Source organism: Pipistrellus hanaki (genome assembly GCF_964339955.1).
Source record: "Pipistrellus hanaki genome assembly, chromosome: 14".
Classification (NCBI taxonomy): Eukaryota; Metazoa; Chordata; class Mammalia; order Chiroptera; family Vespertilionidae; genus Pipistrellus; species Pipistrellus hanaki.
Window position 1 is genome coordinate 28144920 of NC_140516.1, and position 19412 is coordinate 28164331.

General features: G+C 39.0%; 1 long non-coding RNA gene across 7 annotated transcripts in view; it reads left to right on the forward strand.

The window, feature by feature from the left end:
• LOC311632253 overlaps positions 1 to 19412 on the forward strand; it is a 580642-nt gene that overhangs the window by 13967 nt on the left and 547263 nt on the right. The window contains exons 4-5 of one of the 7 annotated variants that reach the window (XR_014796740.1): positions 14716 to 14932; positions 15127 to 15326. The exons of 2 other annotated variants lie outside the window; for them this stretch is intronic. This is a non-coding gene — a long non-coding RNA (uncharacterized lncRNA). Of the gene's footprint in view, positions 1 to 11568; positions 12136 to 14715; positions 15327 to 17276; positions 17928 to 19412 lie in introns of those variants that run through there. 4 more of the 7 variants (XR_014796742.1, XR_014796739.1, XR_014796741.1 and 1 more) reach the window with 4 other exon arrangements.

The window sequence follows — 19412 nt, forward strand, 5'->3', positions numbered from 1 at the left end:
TAGTAGTTTGTATTGTACCAGAGGCCAGATGCACAAAATTTGTGCAAGGAGCTAGGCCCTTGCGGTCCAGGCTGCCTCACGGCCCATGGCCCCCTGGCCCCACAGTCCCACCCACTGGACATTCTGGAAGGTCATTCCGGAAGGTCATTCTGCCATCCGGTCTAATTAGCGTATTAGCTCTTTATTATATAGGATTGTGATATATAGGAATATTGTGATATATTAGAAACCTTAAACAGTTAACTAAGTAAGTGTTCTCAATTCAAAATTGCCCAAATCTTGAAGTAATGTTCTCCAGTACAAAGGTCTAGCTTTACTAATACATATCATAAGTGCACACATAATACCATAATGATACAACTTAGCACCTGATTAGCTTCATTGTTTACTTGCTTATTTTTAGAAACTTTATCAGCATCTCCAAAAATATATGAGGAACTTTTATTAATAGTTATGCTAATATTAACTCCTGCTGTGCTCAAATAAAGATGGGTACGCATTCTTTACTCCTCCTCCAAATGAGGTGAGTCTAATTCTCTTCCTCTTCAATCCAAGATGGTAACTTGTTTGACCAATAGAATGTGTTACATCCTGAGATTCTGAGACTCGATTAACAAGAAGCCTTGCCACTTCCTCAGGCTTCTTGAAACTCTCTCTAGGAGCCCTGAGCTGCTGTGTAAGAAATCTGGCTACTCTGAGACAACCACATTGGAGAGACCACCACTACGGGCTCCAGTTGATAGTCCCTGCTGATTCTAATCTTTTACTTATTTCCCCCAATAACCTTCTTTGATGCTCAAGACAAGCCTAAATACCAACTTAATACCAACAAGTATCCTTAGTTGATATTATATGGAAGAGACAAATCACCCAGCTGAGCTATGTCCAAACTCCTGATCCCAAATTATGAAATATAATAAAATGGTGGTTGTATTAAATTGCTAAAGGAAAACTTTCTCTACTCATAACACTTCCTCCTGACACCAATTTATTCTCTCACACCAACCAATTCTGTAGCTTTTCAGACACCAATAGGATGCCCTAAATTTCTATTTAATTTTGTTACTAGCTACCTGGAACTAACATAAACCCAAAGGTCAAGGGCACAAGGATGCTTCTACACACACACACACACACACACACACACACACACACACACACACACACTTTAGATGTCAATCTCATGTCCTGATCTCCCAAACTTTTGAATGACTGGCTATACATTGGGATTCACAAAATTGCCTCCTCAGATTCAATAATTTGCTATAACAGCTGACAAAACTCAGGAAAACATTTTACAGCTGACAAAACTCAGGAAAAACACTTTACTTATGTTTACCAGTTTATTATAAAGAATATTATAAAAGATATAAGTTAACACCAAGAGTGAGGTCTAGCGGGATCCTGAGTGCAGGAGTTTCTATACCCCTGGAGCTGTGGTGCTCCACCCTGCCAGCATATGGATGCATTCACCAACTCAGAAGCATTCTGAGCCCCTCAGGAATTTTTAGGAAGGTTACATCATGTAGCCATGATCCATTACCAACTCAAACTCCAGCTCCTCTCCCCTCCTCAGAGATAATCAGCCTCCATCCAGGAGCTCACCAAGAGTCACCTCATTAAAACAAAAGATGCTGCTTATCACCCAGTGAATTCCAACAGATTTGTCAATGACTGTCTTGCAAAATAGATTGGATTTTATGAAACTCTATTTTAATCATTTTGTGTTTTGACATATAATAATAATTATTTATCAATGTATTTCATATCCAGTCTCTCTTCCTATATAGGTAGCCCACTCTTTCTTTGGAAATCCACCACTGAGAGAAGTCTTAATTGAAAGGTAGTTGTCTCCTCTGTGAAGGGCTATGTCCTTTCTTTTCTTGCCCTAAGAGGCCAGGGAATAGCACTTAAACGTTCAGCTCCTATGGGACTTTGAATTTTGAGCTGGTAATACAAGAATTTAAGACAGAATAAATTCCCTAAAACATAAATATAATTATATCATTCCTCTCTCCTAAATATGATCCAATCCTTTAAAATTAGATGGAGTTTAAACTTGTAGCCTTGTAGAAAGTGCCTTTATTTTATTTTAAATGTCTTTATTGATTAAGGTATCACATATTTGTCCTCCACCCCTCCCCATGCATGCCTTCACCCCCCTGTTGTCCTTGACCACTGGTTAGGCTCATATGTATGCACACAAGTCCTTTGGTTGATACCTCCCCTTTATGAAAGTGCCTTAATTGTCTGTCTCTTGTTTATCTCTCCAACCTCATCCCTCAGTGTTTCTCAGAATCCTCATAGATTAATCATTCCAGATTACTATTATGGGTAAAATTGTGTCCCTGCACAAAAGATATGGTTAAGTCCTAATCCCAACATCCCAGAATATGACCTTATTTCAAAATAGGGCCTTTATAGAGATAATCAGTAAAATGAGGTGATTGGGGTTGGCCCTAATCCAATATAATTCCTGTCTTCATAAAACGGGAAATTTTGACCAGGGAGACATGCAGAGGGAAGATTATGCCAAGTGAGGGAGAATGCTCAGTGAAGATGGAGAGTTATGATCACTCTGCAAGTTGAGCAATGCCTGAGGCTGGCAGAAGCCAGCAGAGAGGCATCAGCCAGTTCCTTAGTGCCCTCAGAGAGAGCACCTGCATTACAGACTTCTAGCCTCAGGACCTGTGACACAATACATTTCTGTTGCCTTAATCCACCCAGTTTTTGGCCCTTTGTATGGCAGCATAGAAAACCAATACAAGTACTGCTTACCAAGAGTGTTATATTATACTTGTAAAAAAAAAAAAAAAAAAAAAAGTAAATATGAGAAAGATTTATGCTAAACATTCCAATATTTAGAAGAAAGAGGTGGAAGCAATCAGGGATTTTTATTTATTTATTTTCATGAAAAAGAAAGTATTTCAATGAGGCATTAAGGACATGAAATTGGATTTTATGAAACTCTATTATTAATATATGGTTAATTCTGATTTCAGTAGGCAGAGATGAGAGGATGGCATTTCTAACTTAATAAATACTTGAAGCAAAGGTGTAAAATTAGAGACATGTAGATCCTTTCTAAAATAAAAACCAGGTTGTGTCTTTGCTTTATGTGTCAGGTGTGTACAGTGAATTTTAAGAACATATCACCAATGGCTCAGTATAATTAGACTTCTTCTAGAAGCAAGCACACAGGGAAATAGTTACTTTAGCATCCTTTATTAGGCATTCCTCCAAGAAATCCAACAATTGCTTTAGAATTTTTTACTTATTCTCTAAAATATGAGTGCTCAGGAGTTAACCAAATAGTAAAAAAAAAAAAAAAAAAAAAAAAAAAATTTAAAGGATAAGGGGCATCATAAGAATATCAGTATCTTCTTTTGGAACACAAGAACATTTTAATTAGGTTTTTTTTTTTTTATCACCATAACTTCATTAGAGAATAAGATCTCAAAACTGAGGAAGGAAACATCATAGTCTCAGAGTAAATTATTATTCTATAACTTGAAAATAGCTGCTTGAAAATTTCCCCACACTGTCATTCTTATTTCCCCCAAACCAAATAAAGCAATCTGCTGTTTAGAGGTGGAGACACATACTGGAATTAAACATATGGACATTTTTAAGAGTAGGGGGACAGAGCAAAACGATTTGCAATGCTCTTTGATTCTCTTATAACCTTTGTTCATGCACTGATTCTGCAAATGTAGCATATACATAAATCATCTGAGTTAAAAGTCCAAAAAAAAAAATAATAATGATAAAGCCCAGTGGATGCTATGCTTTTTCCATAAGGCATAAGAGAAAGAAAATTATAAGGAATAAAAGAAGTTGGACTTATAGATGTTTGGGGTTTTCCCAATCACTTTAAATTTTTGTAAAAGCAAATCTTCCTAATGGCTAGTTCCTGCCTCATGCTGACAGTTTACAAATAAGAATGGCAAGGTCCCATTTCAGGGCAGACAGTGTGGAGCCCTCCTCAGAAGCATTTTTTAAATTAGAGTGACAGGGCTTCACAAGCATTCCTGGCAGTAAAGGATAAATATTAATGCTTCGAGCAAACAATAAACTAGATCTATAGTCTTTTCTCCCACTCCGCCCCACCCCCACCGTAAGCGCAGAGATAGGCCTCCTGCTGCTGGACTTTGTGTCTCCTTGATGTTTTACACTCATACGTGGGAAAAGAACAATATGTAATTCTTGCTCACAAGAATTGTAATTCTATTGGTATACCACTTCAACTGAGAAGATGATGCTCTAGGCCCCCCCAAATTCAGACATATAAAGGTATATATTAACATACGTTCAATAGAGACGTTAATTTTTTCTTTAAATGGTATAGAATCGAGGAGGCCCAGAGGAAGTGGCATAGTGTGGCTTGATGACAGACAGATCCAAATAACAAATTTTGGCCTAGATTGTAGGACTACTGCTTTCTTATATCAGGGAGAATATCTTCAATTAAGATAGAAATAAAATGGTTCCAGTTTTCTAAATTTAGAGAGGTTAATATTTAGAATGTCTGTTCTTTCCTAATGGGTAAATATTTTCATTTTAGTTTAGGGGAGAAAAAGCCTTTTAAAAAGTTCCTGTTGGGCTCTGAATATCACTTCCAATTTGGTTAACTTTAGACCATAGAGCTACCAAAAAAAAAGTTTCAGATGGGACTAACAATAAACATTACTGACAGTATTGAATAACCCCATGAACAAAAGAGATGTCTCGCCGAAACTGGTTTGGCTCAATGGATAGAGCATCGGCTTGGGGACTGAAGGGTCTCGGGTTCCATTCTGGTCAAGGGCATGTACCTTGGATGTGGGCATATTCCCAGTGGGGGGTGTGCAAGAGGCAGCTGATCGATGACTCTCATCGATGTTTCTGACTCTCTGTCTCTCTCCCTTCCTCTCTGTACAAAATCAATAAAAAATATATTTTTAAAAAAAAGAGAGAGAGAGAGAGATGTCTCCCTCTATCCTCCCCACCCCACCCCACCGCTGCCCGTAAGGGTGCAAAAGATATGGTACTATCCTCCCAAGATTCAGAGTCACTTCCAACTCTGGGCAAAAGGAAGACTGAAAGCTGGCAACAGTCAGCACCAGCACCTTAGCTGCACGCGGCATAGAACCCATATTTCTCTTTGGCCACATTTTTGAGCCCCAACCTGACAGTTGAGCTGCCAGCATACCCGAAAATAAACAGCCTGCGTGCCCCAGGCAGGCAGGATGCTAACCCTAGTTCTCAGGACACAAAACACCGCAAATAAGAAGAAAACAGCTACCTTGGGGGAGAAAGGATTGGTAACAAATGGGTGCTCCACATTCCCAAGCGTCATCTGGACCTGGAAAGAAAGGGACAACGTAGAACTGTGCCTTTCTCTCTTGATTGGGGGACCACAGAGATCCCAGAGAACGAACTCCGGAAAGAATTCTCATCCTTTGCCACTTCTGCCAGTTTCCCTAGGATCCCACCTGCAGGCCTGGAGGAAATGGGATAGAAAGAATAGCCCCGAGAGCCACCAGGTTTGGCAAGGTTTTCCATTTGGGTGCAAAAAAGCTATTTCAATACCTGTTCAAAATAAACTTACCTAGTCATACTAAGAATGGTTGAGAGTTCATTTGAACACTTAGGACAGCACCAAGACATAAGTAGTAGGAACACTGGAGAATAGGAGCCCTGGACATACATAAAGTGCAGAAGCAAAAACAAACAAAAAAAGAACAACAACAACAACAACAACAAAAAGGAATTAATTGATTGGCCAGAAAGTAAGCCTGGTTGCCTTTTTTTGAGATTGGTTCCTCATAGTGTTTTGATTTTGTAACCCTGAGGCATTTCTGCTCTTAGATTTTGGCTTGCTCAGGTGACCACCTTGGCCAAAAGTGGTTGGTGCCAGGTGGGTCCCGAAATTTAGAGGGGAACATTCTGCAAAGTATATGACTGTCTCACCACCATGTTGTACCCCTGGAATTGATACAAAATAATATCGAATGGAACCCGTAATTGAAAAACTAAAATGAAGCACCTCAGTCTAGCAGCCTCCTTGTTGACGGTAACAGGCCTACAGGAGAACAAGTATCTAACCATAGGAGGCTGCCAGGAAAGAGCGGCTATTTTTATTGTTGCTTTGTTGATATGACTGTCATCAACAGCATGCTAATCAAAAGTAAGCCGAGTTTTTGATCTGTCTGTACCTTCAACAGAGTGAAACAGGGAAGGGGTGATAAAAAGCTTCAGATAAATCCAGTTTCCCAGCCCAGCTCTGCCGTGCTAGTAAGACCTTGGGAACAAGGCTTAATCTCTCGTCTCTTGTTTAATGTGAGGATAATAGCTGAGCTGTACTTACTCTAGATGATGTTTGTGAGGATTACAGAAGATTTTTAGATGAAGTTCTGAGTATCATCTCTGGCTCATAATTAAGTGTTCAGTATTAGCAATGATTAACATTATGTCATATTTTATTATTCAGTCTTGCTGTAAAACAGTCCCTGCAAGAGAGTCCTAAATGTCTGATCCAAGATAACAGGAAAAAATTAGAGATTTAGAAAGGTCATTGGAAAGCTATGACAAAGGAACAAAAGCAATAAAATCTGAGTGGGTGGGCAGAAGAGACACAAACACACTCTGAAAACATTAAGAAGTGAAAGAAAAGACTTCTGAAGAGATTTCCTTATTTCACTTACTCAACAAACACTTTATAATGCTCACTAAGGCCCAGGCACTGTTGTAGGCCCTTCACAAATATTATATAACCCTAGGAATCCTACAAGGCACATATTATTATTTTTTTATTTTTTTAAATATATTTTATTGATTTTTTACAGAGAGGAAGAGAGAGGGATAGAGAGTTAGAAATATCGATGAGAGAGAATCATTGATCAGCTGCCTCCTGCACATCCCCCTCCAGGTTATGTGCCCGCAACCAAGGTACATACCCTTGACTGGAATCGAACCCGGGTCCTTTCAGTCCACAGGCCAACGCTCTATCCACTGAGCCAAACCAGTTTCAGCCAGATATTATTATTTTTTTTATCCCGATTTTACAGTTAAGGAGGAGAGGCCAGAGAAGTCAAGTAATGTACATACCCAGTCTCACAACTAGCCAGTAGCAGAGCCAAGATCTGAAGCCAGAAATATGCCCCAGAATCTATCCTAGAAAAGGAGATAAGAGCAAAAGCATTGCCGCGTCTTAGTGAGCTATCGTTAAGATTTTAAAATATATTCCGCCGAAATGAGCCTTCACCGCCTCCTCCAGGTTCGACTCCAAGAGTAGCTGTCAAAGACCTTGCCCTGGTTCTATGAGAAGCGCATTCTTCTAGAGACAATGCACTGGCAGTCCCAAGTATAAATGTAAACATGGAGGGCCAATTTGGCAATGCGTGCCAAAAAGTAAAGTTTTGCTTATAATTTGATCCAGAATGTCTAGCTTTTGTAATAATTTTAAGGAATTATAGAAGCATTTTCAGTGAGGATGTTTATTGAGTGTGTGTTCATAAAAAAAAAAAATCATGACATCAAAAGTGAATTCAATGTCCATTGGCTAGAGACAGTTAAGGAATGTGTAATCAACCCACCAAATGTGATAAAATGCCCTCATTAATAAGATGTTGCAGCAGAATGTTTAAAAACAATGACATAGACAATGGTTCGTGATGCATTACATCAAGGAAAAATGCACAGAAAAAAACATTCAAAGAATATTTTCTAAAATGTGTTCTTTTGGGAGGAAAATTGATTTTAATGTTACATGCTTATTTATTTTTGTTTTTATAAATTTGGTCCAATAAACTTTTGTAGTCAAAGAAAAAAAAATTAATATAAACATTTGTTCCCAGTCCTGGCAGTCCCAAAAGGACAACTTGGAATCCCCAGAACTTAATGCAAATAACCAGAGACTGAGCTGAATAGGGGATTTGTTGAGGATGCTTTCCTACCCTACAGCTTTTCATTCCACAGTTTTGTTCTGGCTTTGCTGTTGTGAAATGCAGCCCACAACTCCCCAGCAGATGCATATCATTTATTCAAGAACTCTCTTGAAGCCCAGAGGCTCTGAATACTTTCTTACTTATGAGCTGGGATAGACACCAAACTTTTAAAACACATTAACGGCATTCTTTTGCCAAAACAGGTTTGGCTCAGTGGATAAAGCATCAGCCTGCAGACTGAAAGGTCCTAGGTTCGATTCCGGTCAAGGGCATGTACCTTGGTTGCGGGCACATCACCAGTAGGGGGTGTGCAAGAGGCAGCTGATTGATGTTTCTCTCTCATTGAAGTTTCTAGCTCTCTATCCCTCTCCCTTCCTCTCTGTAAAAAATCAATAAAAATATTTTTTAAAAGGCATCCTTTTCTTTTCTTCCTTAAACCCTGTAGCCTAAAGGGACACTGTCCAATAGAACACGTTCTATATTTGTACCGCACCTTATGGTAGTCACTGGATGCATGTGCTATTGCATATTTGCAATGTGGCTAGTAAGACTGAAAAACTGAATTTCTAATTTTATTTGCATTTAATTAATTAAATTTAAACAGCCATGTGCAGCTGGTGGCTACTGTATTAAATAATGCATGACTTTAACATGTTCAGGAACAATTAGCTCGGTATTTCCTGTTCTGGACTTCATTTTCCAAATTAAAGTCCCTACTCAACATTTATCACTCATTTATTCATTCACTTATTCACTACTATAAACATTTTAGTAAGCATTGCAAGCCAGTCTTGGTACTAAAATCTACAGACTCGGTTGCTTTCTATGAGATAGCCCTCATTGCACATGTACTTTAGCAGATATAAAGACTTAATATATTTATTTACTTCAGAGAAGAAGGAGAGGGATATAAACATCAATGATGAGAGAGAATTGCCTCCCATACATCCTACACTGGAGGGGGGAGAGGGGAGAGTTGAGCCAGCAACCTGGGCATGTGCCCTGATTGGGAATCAGACCCTGATTTCCTGGTTCATAGGGTAACACTCAACCACTGAACCCTGCCACCCAGGCAACATTTTCTTATCTCAAATTGAATCTCTTGAATTTTGCCTCACAAAGGATCACAAGGAAAGAAAAAGATGGATTTTAGTTATTTCATTCAGATGGTGCTATACTGGAACTGTGTGTTCATGAGCATATTTAATTCTGTATCAGATTCTATCAAAGGACCTTCTTTATCCCCCTGGGTACTTTGAATTCTTCCAAGATCCATCCTTTAGACTGAAAGGAGATTTCTCCTGTTTGAGCTTTTCATCTTGAGCAGACAGGGATTGGTTGATTCTTCCAAGCAAAAGGCCTTATTCATCTGAGAAATGGGAACTGGTATCTCTATATTCTTCTCTCTGCCTCTGGGAAATAAAACTGCTTTCCTACTAACTAAAGTGTTCAGAAGAAAATCCAATATGTCTTCAGATTTACGTTATATTGGGCATTTACTATGTCTAAATCACTGTGCTGTGTATTGTGGATTATCAAAGATTTAAAAGACATGGCCCTTGCCTTTCCCAGAACCCAAAAGTGTATAGAATCCAAATAGAAGCTACCAGGTGACTTTGCTTTCTTAGAAAACATGATTCCACTACCTTTTTTTTTTTTTTTTTTTTTTTTTTTTAGAGGGCAGGTTTTATCCTATTCATTTATTCCCATTCCACCACACCTACCCCTTTGGCAACCATCAACTTTTTCTCTGAATCTATGGGTCTGTTTCTGTCTTTTTATTTTTATTTTATTTATTTATTTTTTAAAAATATATTTTATTGATTTTGTAGAGAAAGGAAGGGAGGGAGATAGAGAGTTAGAAGCATCGATGAGAGTCATTGATCAGCTGCCTCTTGTACAGCCCCTACTGGGGATGTGCCTGCAACCAAGGTACATGCCCTTGACCAGAATCGAACCTCCTTCAGTCCCCAAGCCAATGCTCTATCCATTGAGCCAAACCGGTTTTGGCTTTATTTTTATTTTTATTTTATTCATTTATTTTGTGTTTTTAGATTGCACATATAAGTGAGATCACATGGTATTTGTTTTTCTCTCTGACTTGTTTTAATTAGCACAATACCCTCTAGGTCCATTCATGCAAATGACAAGATTTCATTTTTTTTTTTTTTATGACTGAATAACATTCCTTTGTATATATGTTTGACATCTTCTTTATCCAATAATCTATTGATGGATACCTAGGCTGTTCCCATATCTTGGTTATTACTGGTAATACTTCAGGGAACATAGAAGTGCATGTACCTTTTCAAATTAGTGTTTTTGTTTTCTTTGGGTAAATACCCATAAGTATAATTACTGGATTGCATGGTAGCTCTATTTTTAATATTTTTAATCTCCATGCCATTTTCTATAGTGGCTGCATAAATTTTACAGTCCCACCAACAGTGCATGAGGGTTTCCTTTTTTCTACAGCCTCTCAACACTTGTTTGTTGATTTATTGCTAGTACTCATTCTGACAGGTGTGAGGTGATATCCACTGGGGTTTTAATTTACCTTTACCTGATAATCAGTGATGTTGAGCATCTTTTCATGTCTCTTGGCCTTGGGTAGGTTTTCTTGGGAGAAACGTCTATTCAGGTCCTCTGACCATTTTTAAATTGGATTTGTGTGTGTGTGTGTGTGTGTGTGTGTGTGTGTGTGTGTGCTAAATTGTATGGAATTCTTATATATTTTGGATATTAACCCCTTATCACCTGTAAATATCTCTTCCCATTACTAGGTTGTACTTTCATTTTATTGATGGTTTCCTTCTTGTGCAAAAAAAACTTTTTATTTTGATCTAGTCTCATTTATTTTTTTTTTTTTTGTTTTCCATATCCAATGAGATATATACAGAAAGATATTGCTAAGAACAATATCAAAGAGTTTTCTTCTAGAATTTTTATAGTTTCAGGTCTAACATTTAAATCTTTAATCCATTTTGAATTTATTTTTCATATGGTATAGGATAGTGATCCAATTTCATTGTGGGGTTATTTTTTGCATGTATTTGTCCAGTTTTGCTAACACAATTCATTGAAAAGACTGTTTTTACACACCTGCTTTTATAAAGCATTTGAAAGAGAATGAGAGGAATCAAAATTTGAGGGTAAGGCCATTTTTTTTGTGAATTTTTCCATTGTAAACAAATTTAAAAGGAGGAACTGACATGTGTCTAAACATGGACTAAAGTCTATGGCAAAGAAAAACTAAAACTAGCATTACTGCTATAAAGGAGGTTAAAATTTAGTTGGGATTGCATGCAGTTCACATGCCACACACGTGTAAAAGTATTAAATATAAAAACCATAGCTAGAACTAAGCCTTTGTAGTAATCAGTGTTTTTTTTCCAGAGAAACAGGACCAATAGAACAGAGAGATAGATTTATTATAAGGACTTGGCTCACATGGTTATGGAGGCTGAGAAGTCCCATGGTCTTCTATCTACCTGCAAGCTGGAGTTCCAGGAGGGGGAGTGATGTATTTAAAGTCCAAGTCCAAAGGTATGAGAACCAGGAGCACTGAGGGCAGGAAATAATTGCCCAGAAGTTAGGGAGAAATGAATTCAACCTTCCTCTGCTTTTTTGTTTTCTTCAGGCTCTCAACTGATTGGATGATGCCCACCTACATTAGGGAGGGCAATCTGCTGTAGGCAGTCTACTACCTCAAATGCTAGTCTTCTTTGGGAACACCCTCACAGACACATCCAGAAGCAGTGTTTAACCAGCATTCGGGAGATCTCACGGCCCAGAGAAGTTGACATAAAATTAACTATCACAGCTCTTACTCATAGAGAGGTCTGGGTACATGGCCTTCATGGGACCTTGAACTTCCACCCATGTGACTCAGGACTCTGTACTCTATCTGCAGAAAAGGCACGGTGGTGCCATAAAGACTGGGTTCAAATCCTGCAATCTCCACTTCCCAGGTTTATGAACTTGGGAAAATTACTGAGCCCCTGAAACTTCATTTTCTTCATCTATAAAGTGTAGCCAAAACCTGCTTTATGTGGATAATGTAAACATTAAATACAATGTATAAGGAGGGCTTATTGTTGTGCCTGCTTATAATAGGTATTCAATATATCCTATATTGATTAGGAACAGTTATTTAAGGGACTATTTATTGTAAACATCAAATAAATAGACAAGGCTTTGTACGATAGCATCACAAAATAACTCTTCTTCAAACAGGCAGCAATATAGCAGCCACCCATGTGGTGTGAAGGCATACACAGACTGGCATATGGCTTTCTCTGTGCTTATTGATTATGATAGAAAGAGCACCTAGAAATGAATGTTTCACTGGAGAGAAGACTGAAATAAAATCTGCAATAATCCCAATAAAGTTACAAGCTGGTTGGTCATTTCTATGTAGTGGTATCCCTAAGGATTCATCTTCCACCTGGAGGAAGGCTAACTCCAGATCAATTAAGGCTGAGCCTGACGCATGGATAGTCAAACAGTGGAATGGTGTCACCATCTCCATTTTGCAGATAAACAGTAGTGAGTCCTGAGGGAGACACTTAGAGAGTACTCGGAGTTCAAGTCCCTGCCATTGTCTCAGAGACAACACTGAAGAGGGGGTACCCAGAGATAAACTGAGAGGGTGCTGAAGGCTCCAGGGCACTGCCTGATTTCTCAGAAGTGCGGCTGGAAATGGAACAGAAGCCTGCACGCTGCTTTCTGCTAGCATGTGCCCTGTGAATGTTCTCTCTCCCCTTGAACATGATCTGCCTCTGTTGTCAGCAGCTCTTAGTGAGGACACTCATCTTAACCACATTTCTCTCATCGTGATATTTGTTCATTTACCAAGAAGTGATGTAATGTTACTCTTGCAGGCTCTTCACAGCAACTGTCTTAGCACTGGATGTCACTGTTGCTCCACACAAACCAAACACAAGCATGCCTCATTTTGCACTATTGTAGAACCCCACGATCCCGCCCCCACCCCCTCCTCCCCCCCTCTGCAACCAGCCTGCCACAGATGTTGCTATTTGCAGATTCTAAATCTAATCTATCCCAGGAGCAAGAGTCCAGGGAAAAGGCCAGGAAACCTCCAAGGCCCATAATGTATACAGATTCATCCTACACTCAGATTATTAAAAAGGTCTACTTATCAGCAAGAAATTCTGCACTTGCTACATATTTTATGGGGTGGGGGGAAATAATTAATAGCCTAAATGTACACCTGAATCAGAATGAATTAAATTATCATCCATGAAAGAGTTCCAGAATCATTTCCTTTTAAAATTATATATATATATTTATATATTATTGAATTTTACAGAGAGGAAGGGAGAAGGATAGAGAACTAGAAACATTGATGAGAGAGAAACACCAACCAGCTGCCTCCTACACACTCCCTACTAGGGATTTGCCCACAACCAAGGTACATGCCCTTAACCGGAATCGAACATGGGACCTTTCAGTCCGCAGGCCAACACTCTATCCACTGAGCCAAACCTGTTTTTGGCCAGAATAATTTCTTTGATAATGAGACACAAATATCAACTATTGCTTCTTATCCCAGTCTCTTCATAACCAAGTAACAGCCAGCAATCAAGGCTATTTAAGAGTTCAGTCTTGCCTTCCAAACTGCTCTTGGACTTAAGCAAGCACAGCAGGCAATAGTGCCTTTTAGGGCAATTATAGGCATAGCTCAAGTATTTACAGGACACAGCATTGTAATAGAACAATCTTCGTTGGTATTTCCGAGGTAACAGTTAAGTCCTGCATCAGTGGTGGCCCCTCAAGTGGTGGGAAAAGACCGATTGCTCCTGAGGGTGGGAAATAATTTTGCAGTTCAAGGTAGTGAGGGATGGCATTTCTTCTTCCACTCTACTCAAAGCTGAATGAGTCTGCTGTAGCATTTTTGTTTTTTTCCCTTCATGATTTTCTCATGACAATGTTGTGGTTACGTTAGCAGGGGGTGGAAAACTGATAAGTGTAATTGCTGTAATCACAGGATGTATAGGATGTAAATATTTGCAGGGCAATTAAAAATGATTTGCCTCTTTAGCTCCTTAAAATAAAAGGCACATCTGAATGGCAAACAAGTGGAGATTTACCAAAAATAAAGCAGAAATGATTTTAAGCAGCAAGAATATGAAATGATTTATTGAACATTCGTTTTATGGGGTGGTCTGATGCGAATGTGGGGGAAAGAAGAGCAATATGGATCAAGAGAATTGTGTCATCAAATAACTAAAAATAAATTCCAAGAGAACCCCCTGGGGTCATACATGATCACAGTGTGTGGCATTGTCAATTACCTTCTCAAGCAGGCCCATTGTTTAGGGGGACATCTAACTGCCAAGTCCTTGCTGCCACAAGTTATGGGGTTTTCTCCCTTTAAGGATATTTGGGGAAAAGCAGTGAAAATGATACCTATTGACTGCCAATCCAAAAAAAATGGCACTTTTTGCTATGAGAATATCTTTTCTTTTTCATTTTTATCTGATTCATCTATAAAGGTCTCCTATGTCTCACTTTACGTTCCAAGTAACATTTAATGGTATTTGACTCATCTACTGAATTTCTAACATATGCTAACCCTTTAACCAGCAGAGAGAGAAGGCTACAAAGTGCTGTGTTCAAGTGTAGGGTTTGCATAATGGAAAGAAGATTGAACAGCCCTGAGATAAGGCCTGGAGCAAGGTTAAAATGTACACACTGAACTCTTAAGAAAATGTGAACTCTTAAGGGTAAATAATTATTTTGGATATCTTCTCTCTTTTTTAAGGCCTGTAATTTCACGAGGACAAGGAAAAGTGAACTTGGAGCCACATGTCATCCTCTGCTAGTCCTGCTAACTAATTGAAAAATATCTGATGGGTCTTGGCACTGGTTGGTCATTACTACAGACACTAGCTAAAATGCCTGTGGATTATGATGCTCAAGGTCTACGCTCTTAGGCAAAGCAGAGAGATTACTCCATGAAGCTCAGCAAACTTGTCTAGGTAGGGTCTGACTTTTGACCACCTCCCCCAACCAGTGTTGATTCTCTGAAACTTCATCATGGCCTTTCCTTGGGGCTCTCAACTTTGCAAAGGTCTCCTCTCCTGACCCATAGTGACCTGTTGGCAGAAATGCTCAACTTTGCTTCGTTATTCTTACTTTTAATTCTCTGCCACCTCCTCCTTCCTTCGCATAGTGATGCTGGAGCATCCTGACCTTGTCTATGTCAAGCATAGACTGTAGAGCAGGAGCACGCAGCCCCAAGACTGTTCATCTGGACCCTCCGGCCTGCCTGCACTAAGCCAGCACCCTGGCACCATGCTGCACGAAGCAGAGGGAAGCAGAGCAGAAGTCTGGATATTCTTTGATTCCCCCTCACCCAATCCAGATCAGAATGTCTATCATATTTTCTTTCCTTCTTTCCACCCCCCACCCAAGAGGCAGCAGGCTTATCCTCACCTAAGTCAGCTGGTTTTTATGGCCCCACATTTCCTAATCTCAGAGGGGAAAGAGCTTTCTATTGCCATTTTCTTTTTTAAAAGAAAGCACCTTCTATTATGTATTTCTTCATAAAATAGGAGAAGAAAGCTCTATGCCTTGAATTTCAGGTTCCACCCTGATACAATTAAAAAATTTAGAAATCCTGGAGGCATTACTGATTTGAGAAAATGCTAAGTAACTGATTTACTATCTGAAAAATTTAAAGTTCTGAAAGTTTAAGGTCTCTTGCCAAAAAGAGGTTTTAAAGCTAACACCTTAATTTTAATGGAGAAAGGGAATGACAAGCCCTTCCCACCCAGAACAGGTAATCCAATTCCAGCCAGCACCTATGTTTAAACAATGTGTCCATTTACACTTGAATGGCTACACCTTTTGATAGCCTAAGGGCAAGTTTACATGTAAACAAGTTTGCTCTCAATTCCCAGGGCAGAAAAAAAAAACAAGGTTTAAAATTATTAGATCTTAAAATTTATTCTTAGAAGTGTAAAAGTTTATTAATTAAAAACAACAACAACAACAACAACAAAAAGGAGATTGAAAAACCTGATGAACAATAATAGCTGTTCATTGTTGTAGAGTCCGTGATATGGGAGGGGAGTGGACTGTCTGTTCTGGGGGGGGGGGGGGGGGGAGGGGGGTGGAAGGGAGGGAGGAAGAGACTGAACATAAACTGTGCACCCATTGATGAGGACAATGGGGGGTGGGGAGGGGGCAGAGGGTGGGGTGGGAACCTGCTGGAGGGGGGAAAAAATGAGGAACCTTTGTAATAATATGAACAATAAAGATTGATTTAAAAAAAAAATTTAGAAATCCTGTTTTGTTTTTCTCATAAAAACTAACTTGGTAGATATTATCTTGCTCTAAGTCCATTAAAAACAAAACAAACAAACAAACAAATGAAAAAACACCACCAGCAACAACAACAAAAACTTGAACCTAAAATATCAAATTGAGCATTGACTTTATTCTCTATTGTACCGACTAAAGCAGCATTTTGAAACATTATTACTAACATTTTGCAACACACCAAAAAAATATATTTCTGCCGACCTGACCAAAAAATAGATATAATTTTGATTCATGCATTGTTGTGTTGGCTATTGTCTTTTTTGTGTGTTTGTTTGTTTGTTTGTTTGCTTTTTTTTTTAATTTGACAATCTAAGGGATTAGGGTCAGTGCCCCTGACTAAATACTCAGGTACTGAATGCTTTAAAAATTCTTATGGCGCACCAGTTGAAAATTGCTGCACTACAACAATATAGGCAATTGATTCTTTGGATTCAGAGTTATAAGGCAACGACTTTTGAGAAACATTTTTTTAAAAAAATCAGTGTATTGTCTTAAAAAAAATCAGTCATACTTTTTATTTGAGACCCCCAGGTGTTGCCAGTGCTTTTGGAATCTGTTCGAAGGCATCTCAAGTGCCTCCCAGGCTTCTCTCTCACCTCTGTGTACTAGAGGAAGAGACTTGATGACTCCGATCACGGAGACTCACAGCTAATGAAGAGAAACTGCCAACAGGCAGGTTTGACCCACCTAATAGAGTCCCATGTGATGGCAGAATTAGATTCTGAAAGTAGCACTTAATACTGCATTTATAAAAATTACTTTTGAAAATCCCTTCAGTTGCCCATAAAGTACATTTCACTTTATTGAAAGAGTAAAACAAAACAAAAATTGCTATCTTTCACTTAGCCCAATAACAGTTTTTACTTCTGAAATAGGGGTCTGTTGTATAAAAAAGATATATATTCAATTCTAAAATCATATTCAGGGATGTTCAGTTATAAGTGCACAAAAACATGAGACTAATATTATCATATTATTCATCTCTCTTTTTTTCAGACAATGTAGAATTCTAGTTGCCAATTAAAAGTTCTTATGATGTAACTTCACCATATGCTGGAAACTACTCTAATACATATTACTATTTGATAATAAAATTGGATGCAAGTATGCTGAAAGGGATCAGGTAATGATAATGCAAATGATGATAATAATATGAGTGTTTGCATATCTCTGTGCCAGGCACATTATCTCATTTAATTATCACAACAACCCCATGAAAGAGATACCATTCTTATCCCAATTTAAAGAAAAGAACACTGATGGTAATATTCAGAGTGGTAGGTATAATAGAGCATAAGTCATCAGCCAAGAGAAAAGCGTAAAGTGTTTTATTTTTAATACTGGTTGAAGGTTTGATTTCTGGTCAAAGGTTGCAGGATCCCTAGCCCCAGTCAGAGTCCTGTGGGAGGCAACCAATCGATGTGTCTCTCTCACACTGATGTTTCTCTCTCTCTCCCTCTACCCTCTCTCCCTTCCAATCTCTCTAAAAAAAGAAATCAATGGAAAAAATATCCTTGGGTGAGAATTAACAACAACAAATACTGGTAATCTTAGACTTAGATTTTTTTTTTTTCTGATTAAAAAAAGATCAGAAAATGGAGTGATTACCCTAAATAGCATAACATAAACATAAATATTTACATGAAAACCATTACAATTTTTTTTTAAAAAAAATACTGGTAAACCTGTGGAAAAGAAAAAGAGAAGAGAAACTAATTTTAGGATGAATTTGTTATTACTAAAGAGCTATAATATTCTCTTGCCTGGAATTCTAATCCTATATAATAAAGAGGTAATATGCAAATTAACCCTCATGCCCTCACAAGATGGCTGCCTATAACCAGGCAAGCAGGGGGGTTGGTGAGGGACGACCAAACAACTGAATAGCAGGCTGCTGACCAGGCCAGCGGGGGGGCCATAAGGGAAGACCAGACCTGCAGGGAGGAGAGCAATTGGGAGCGACCAGGTCTGCAGGGGGGACAGTAAGAGGTGACCAGAATGTTGGGTGGGGGGCAGTTAGGGGCAACCAGGCTGGCAGGGGGGTGCAGTTGGGAGCAACCAGGCCAATAGGGGGAGGGGGCCGTTGGGGGCGATTAGGCTGGCAGGAGGGGCAGTGAGGGGTGATTAGAATGGAAGGAGGGGGCAGTTAGAGGCGACCAGGCAGGCAGGCAGACAAGCAGGCAGGTGAGCAATTAGGAGCTAGTGGTCCAGGATTGTGAGAGGGGTGTCAGACTGCTAGCTTGGGCCTGATCTTAGGATCAGGCCCAAACTGACAGCGGACATCCCCTGAGGGGTCCCAGATTGGAGAGGGTGCAGCCTGGGCTGAGGGGACCTCCCCACAACTGTGTATAAATTTCATGCACCTGGCCTCTAGTATAAAATAATTCATAACATGCCTGGGTGCATTCAGAATTAAATATATATATTTTCTTGTTGGATTTCTATTGTTTCCACATGTACATACCAATTAAAACAATTTCAAACTTAATTTGCTACATAGTATTTCAGTTTGCACAGCATGTTTTTTTTTGTTTGTTTGTTTTTTTATCATTTAACTTTGTCCCTCTCTGCATGCTAATCTTCAAAAACACTTTCTAAATTAGTCCTTGCCTGATACATATGTCTGTTTGGTTTAACTTTTGACTCATGTTCCATAATAATTCTGATTTTTTGTCTGAGCCACAAATTGGAGGCAAGGGAAGCATGAACTCATGGGCTTTCTTTCTTTCCTTTCTGTAAGTTTAACAGAGGTGCGGAGACATGTCTTTCATTATGTAGATAGTAACTTCTGAGAGTTTTCAGAACCAGATGGACCAAATGATAACCTCTCTGCTGATTAGAATGTCTGATTCCCTCTAAGAGACCCTAAAGGAAGCCAATTAGCCTCAACAGATGTGTGTACAATAAAGAAGGGGAAGGATGAGAGGGCAGACATAACATTTTTAGAAACTTGGATGGAAAAAAGATAAGATTTCTGGAGAAGTGGGATGTGGGTTTAAGCTTTACGTAAATGGTCATAGGAAACTGAGGGGAGGGGAAGGCAGCTGTAGAGTTGAGGGAGAACAGTTTTATAGAATTAATGAGGATACTGTATGCCTTGATTTGTCAAGGAAATTATGCTTATGGAGTGTG